Genomic DNA, 6,809 nt, shown 5'->3' on the forward strand with positions numbered 1-6,809 from the left:
AACTTCTCTATAAAATTAGCGAAGGGTTCGTATGTTTTCCTTAACAATCATAGCTTAAGATAACATATGCAGCATGTTATTAAATTCCTGGGAGAAAAAATAAAAGAGAAAGGGCACCAAATAAAACCTGTCTAGTGAAACTAATTTACTGTAGTTTTCCCATACATGAGCCCCTCACCCCAAATTTGGTTTGAACGTTGAGACTGGTGATGCCACCCAGGCACCCAGAGGGAGAAGAAAAGGTTTCTTACTCACACGTTGGCACTTTTTTGTGGAAAGCAGAGCAAGCTCCTCAGCAAGCCCAACAAGCAATTCGAGAGAGCAAAGGAGAGACTGGCTTTGGAGTTTTATCGTGATTTGGGGAAGCAGGTGAGGCTTACACGGTTTGTACCAGTTGAACTTTCCATCCATCCCGAAGGAGGGAGTCCCTGGGCTCTCTCACTGGCTCGCCCAGGTATGAAGAGGGAGGAAAAGAGGAAGGACTGGAGCTTGAAAGCTGTCAACACTCAAACATCAAAAAGAGCCTGCTTCTCTATCACAGGATATTCTATTGACAACATACACTACATGAAAATGAATGTAAAATTCAAGTTTTCTGAGAACTTGAGTAATAATTGAAATTACTAGCATAATTTGAAATATGCTAGTACTTCTTAAATAGGCATTTTTTTTTGAATTGGGAAAATAGGAGATTCATACCTATATACATTAAACATTGTACATATATTTACATTAATAGATCTCCTCCAGCATAACCTTGGGGGTAAAATACACTATAACAACAATAACTTCCTCTACTTGCAATTTGAAAAAAAGGGATGGTGACTCTCAAAATGGGAAAAACATCAGAATATTTTGGGAAGTGGTGCTGTTTTGTTTTTGTTTTTGTTTTTGTTTTTTTTACTATGCCCTCAAAATGATTATAGTTTATCCCCAAGGATGAACGGTATCTCTTCTCCCCCCCCCCCTTAGGGATTGAGAAAACTACTATTCACACAATACTCCAAACTGAACCCTGGGTTGTCGTTATGAATTCGGCTCCAACTTCAGCAACCTGTTTGCTTTCTCTGTGGCAGCTCTCTAGGTATGTGCTATCCCATGACCCAAAATGAGTGCCACGCCAGATTTCTAGGTTTTTGTTTTGTTTTTATCATTGTTTTTGTTTTTGTTTCCCTGGAGAGGGGAGATAAGGAACATGTGTGTTTCAGACTTCTGGGGAGCTAGTTCTCCCTTCTGTATTTTCCATGGATCTAAGGCCGATTCTCATTTGTTGGTGACTCTCAAAGGCAATTTGTGTGACTATAAGGGGGCTCTGTGTTGAAAGCTAGAACAATGGAGTACTATTTATTGCTTCTTTTCTTCTGATTGCATAGGGCTTTTGCCAGAGTGAGACCTAACTATCTACAAGAATTGTTTGGCCTGATAAGCTATCCCTTGTAGTAAGTTCAGTGCCTGATTGCCTTGTTAACCTCATCCTGCTTACGTAGCTTTGGTTTCTGACACTTGAAAACTATGAATAATAACTTTTCATTCTTTCTAAAACTCACTCATTTTTTTTTTCTAAAACTTTGTTTGCCGTGCAAAATCCTCATGAGATGAAAAATCCCTGCATGGTCCACTGCCCCACCTATCCCTGGTCTGAACTATTCACCTGCATCCAGCCCTGTCCTTCCTCAAAAGCTCTCTGGATACTGTGCCCAAGGGACAGAGATTACTTTTTCTTTTCTCTGCTCTTTGCTGCCCTCATCTGACTGAGACAGTCCGGTTAGAGGTTAGAATCTTTTAAAAGAGAATGGTTGGATGCCTGAAGTAGAATGGCCTGAGAAATTTAAGATGCGTTTCTCTTAAGGGAGTAAATAAAGCAAGAGAGAAACATACACAGACTTAAAAAAAAAAAAAAAAAAGGAAAGGGAAGAAAGTAAATCCTACAGTTGTAAATTACTAAAAGATGCTGGCCAAATTCTAAGAGAATATAACTCAGCCCTATTTTGTGCAGGTCCTATGAGACCTGACTGTTGACAGAGAATATTATATACCTTCCTCAGTACTGTAACTTCAAAACCTATGTAATAGGATTTATTATTTTCAAAAATACTTTGATGCATATTTGTTCTGTGTTTCCCTTCTTGGTGTTTTAGAAGAACGATTGACTATTTTAAGTAGTCCATATTGTGAAAAGAAAGAGAAAAAAAAAAAACCTCCTAACAAGGGCTGCAGAAGGGGAGGTGGGTGAGAGGATAGCATAAGTGGGTGATGGACATAATGAGATAAGCACTGGGTGTTATACTATATGTTTGCAAATTGAATTTAAGTTAAAGAATAATTTTTAAAAAGAAAAATACTAACAATCCCATTACATGGAGAAAACATTTACATCGTTTCATGGTTCTCTGTAACTTTAGTCCCAAACATACAAATTGTATATAAAATATCATGGGCAAGCATTATAGATTGTTTATTGCATATTTTTGAAAATGAGGAGGGGCTGAAATTTTATTTACATGCATTTTTGTCTAAGTTCAGGCCATTTATATTTTGCTTAGATTTAGATTCAGCCATCCGTTACTCAAATGTACATCCAAATGTGTTACATAGTTTGAATATCTATAATTCCATAATCCTGTTTTATCTGTAGTGAATGACAAGAACACATGAGCTGGGGAACTACTAAAATCTGAATATCAAATGCCTTTCTCAATTCAAAAGCTTGCTATCTCTATAAAGGAGAGCAGTGACAATATGGGTCCTAGTAGGACATCATAGAAAAGTGTTAATTAGTCCTTTGACAAAATCACTGATGTTTCCAAAACTAACATTAGTGTTTAAGGGCGGATAAAGATAATTATAGCATGGATCACTTTTTGGATTTTATAAACATACCTTGGTATACAACATATTATTTCATAATATAAAAAACGGTGAATATTTTATAATTTTATTTGTACTCCAAAAAAAATCTTCTATATCATCCCTGTCCTTACACTAAGACCTCATTACATGTGAATTAGAATGTGAAAAATCACCATTTTCAAACTAACTAGTCTATGGAAACATAAAGAACACTATAGTTTTCCATATATTTGTCAGTCTTACGGAGAGACTCTGGATCATAATTCATCCCTCCTATTTCAACGGATCATGGTTTTGTACCACTTGTTTCAGGACACGTTTGGAGTTCACAGTATTGGCAGATGCCCTCACTCAGGTGGTTGTGTTACCCGAGTGTAAAATCGTCAGTCTGTGCAAAATTAGAAAACACATTATGACATCTCTTACTGCCCAGAATTAGTCTGAAGGTGCCAATGTATTATTGGCAGAAAACGATGCGTGCCAACCCCTACAAAAGTCCAATTGTCATGGAAGCACCTGCATCTGTTCACTTGAAGCAATGATTCCTACCTCTCCGATGATTCACAGAAACTTGACGAAGTTCCATTTTGCATCCTGGTATTGATACCTGGCTCATCTCTCCTCTCAAGCCAACCGTGCCCCGTATGGCACAGGTACCACAGATCTAACCCAAATCACACCAAACCATAGGCTTTTTGCGTGGTATACAATGTAAGCAGGGCAAGGGCTACGATGAGGAGGAAGGAACATCAGAAAATGTCATTATCTTTCTGTGGAATCCTCCAGGCTTCAGCTGATTTACAATGGGCTCGTCATTATACATAGTATAAATCTTTAAAAGAAGGAGCAGGGTATAGAGCCATGACAACAGTTAATGGCTTGTTCGTCCTCTTGTTCACTGTTCTACAGCTGCAAGGACTAGGAAGTCCCGTAGAACTCAAATTACACCCTTGGCATGAGGTTATGTACTATTGACCTACTTCCCTACTAAGGCATTTGTATCCCCAGCTTTGGCCACCTGCATTGCAACTGCATTTAAGGAGAGGGATGCTTATTATAACTACCTGTTCAGGTGGAAGCTGCGTGAGGAAAACTCTCATGCCCTCAATTTATTTTTAAAAGCTTTCTAACAAACTTCCAATTAATGTGATCACCACGAAACTCATCTATACACCTTCACTTAAAGACTAGGAAGTGTTATCCAGAGATAAAGTGATCGTGCTAATGTCACAAAATTTGTTTAGTGGTCCAGCCAGCTCTGAAACCCAATTTCCTTGCCACGGGACCTACTTTCTCTTTAGTACAACATGCCTCTTAACAAGTAAGAGAATATCTGCTTCATAGATGTAAATGATCGTTAAATACATCTTATATGCATGTTAAATTAAGTTCATCTCTTTTATCTAAGGTAAAGTGCATGCATCTTGCTGAAGGCATTATTTAAAGAGATTTATCAGTCTCATTTTTTTTTTACTATAGTAGAACTATAGATTTAACACTTTACTGTCCAATGGAAGCATACTGTGTATAACAAAAATCTACATTAAAAGCGAAGGCAAGGTATATTTCTAAGATGTGAAAAAGTTATTTTTTTAAATGTGAGAATCAAAAAAAAAATAGTATTAAATGTTCCAGGAAGAGCTAACGGATGTTTTCCAGTGGGTTTCCAAGCAATGTCATCATAGTACCCCCCAAAATTCCTTCTTTTAGCATTAGAAGTGATGTTTTAGAGGCAGCTTCACTCAACTCTTTATAATACCTGTCAATTAGCATGGAAATTAAAGAACAAAGAGAAGTACTGTCTGGGGCTGATCATACCAGCCACCAATTGATTCTCTTTCAAATTGAGGGAAAATATGCTTGCAGTAAACTCACTTTTACTGCATGTAAGAACCTTGTTAAGTTTTCTTTTTAAATGTTGATCAAATTGTTTGCTTTAGAGGAGGCACAGACCCTTTGAGAAAAGGATTTCTCAGAGAGGCTCAGAATCCTGTATCTCAAATCTTTTCTTCTGAAATCGACAGAGAAAATTCTCATTGATTAATGAAACAATTAAATTCAAATTTCAGTTCTCAATAGACCCAATTGAGGAGATCAAAAGGAAGGAGAAAAGCTTGGGTTAAGTAACTAAAGTTCCTGTGAAAATTGCTAGGAGAAAAAAAGAAAGAAAAAAAAAACCAGAAAAATAAAACCCATGGGATTTCACACACTCAGCTGTTTTGTAATTCCTCTCACCAATTTCTCCCAATGATTACAGTTTCTTAAAAAAAGATGTAATGTGGGGAAACAAAAATTCAAATGAGATATCCTTTAATTAGAGGGATTTTTTTTAAAGTCTCAATGAATAAAAGCTGTTGTAACTGGAAAATCTGTCTTGCTGCATAAAAACACGTACCCAGGGGCACCTGTGTGGCTCAGTTGATTAAGCAACTGACTTTTTGGGTCAGGTCATGATCTCAGGGTCCCGAGATCTAGCGTAGTGTAGAACTCCACGCTCACCTGGGAAGTGTCCCCCTCCCTCCCTCAACCTCTCCTGCTCTCTAAAATAAATAAATCTTTAAAACACACACACACACACACACACACACACACACACACACAAAAAACTGTAATGTAATTCTAAAGTAGGAATGTGTTATTTCTTACAAATTTGGGTGTTGGCTATGCCACTCTTCTGGTATTGCCTAAATTCATTAACGTGGTTGCATTCAGGTAGTATATGTCCATCAGTTGGCAACTGGCTCATTTGGGGAAGCCTTTCACATCCTCTCCGCTCCCCCCTTTTTAATATCCATTTTGCCGTGATCCCAGAAATTATGCAGCCTGCCTTAGAACTAGAGAAAGAAGCAATGAGGCCAATGTGGGTATGGGATGAGGGTGAATCTGAATGGTATGACAGCAGAAAAGGTAAAGCAAAGTAATTCGGCTTTTGAATATATTTTGACTATATAGTCAAGAGGAACTTCTCATAAAGTGTATGTAACATATGAGAGAAGAGGAAAGGCTTCAATGCCAAGTTTTAACATTATCCATATTTACTTCTGTCCTCAGGATAAATGTTTTACATGTTGGAATTCGAAGAAGCAATATATTCAGTGTCATAACCAAAGTTCATCCCAACTGTTGATCACCAATACAAATACATTAGTGTTGTGACTACTAGTAAGTTACTTAGTGTCCCCACACCTCATTGCCGCATCTATGAATTCGTAGTAAGGTGTTCTGTTGTCATCTTTAAAGAAATTATGTTCTTGCACAATACCAAAAACAAAATAAAATTATTATTATTATTATATTATTATTATAATTATTATAATTATTATTGTTACTCTGTTGATCCTATGGTGTTATAACAATATTTATTTATCCTACTACAAATAAGTGACCAGCATTAAGGTTCTCTTCTACTTAAAATAATACCTTCTTTTGTGTGCTATGCCTCCATGATAGGAACTGGGTTTCTTTTTCCCCTGAAATTGCTTCTGTACTAACATTTGTCTTTACTAGCCCATTTAGCCTTGTATTATTCTAATGAGAAGGAAAATTAACTAGTGTTCATTACATATTGAATAAATAATATATATTTTACTGACCTACTTGCTGTGGAGATATCAAATCAATCACTAGTTTCCCAGTATAATAAGTTCTAATTATTTGCTTTCCAAATTCGGTTCCCTGAAAAGGCTGTTATGTCAAAATACGCTTATTTTCCTTCTTGTAACTCATGTTTCTTTTATTGGATGCCTTGCTCCACCTTCACTGGATTTTGAATCTCCTATCTTTGATGTGCCCCGTAACTGACATTCTAATCCCTGATGACCTATATAACTGGGTTGCAACTCCAACTTCTCTCTCCTCTTAAAGTCTCAGACATGGAAGATGGGGATTTGTAAATATCTAATTCCTATACCTTTAGAGAATAATCATCTTTCCCCAAGTATTCAGAATATGGTTTATAT

At 36.9% G+C, this 6,809-nt stretch overlaps 1 long non-coding RNA gene across 1 annotated transcript; it reads left to right on the forward strand.

Moving 5' to 3' along the window:
- Positions 1-261: 261 nt before the first annotated feature.
- LOC121492928 lies at positions 262-6,010 on the forward strand. Its single transcript, XR_005988347.1, has 3 exons — positions 262-369; positions 973-1,084; positions 5,902-6,010. It is a non-coding gene; the product is annotated as an uncharacterized LOC121492928 (long non-coding RNA).
- Positions 6,011-6,809: the final 799 nt, after the last annotated feature.

This window comes from Vulpes lagopus, chromosome 6, assembly GCF_018345385.1.
Source record: "Vulpes lagopus strain Blue_001 chromosome 6, ASM1834538v1, whole genome shotgun sequence".
NCBI classification, from domain to species: Eukaryota; Metazoa; Chordata; class Mammalia; order Carnivora; family Canidae; genus Vulpes; species Vulpes lagopus.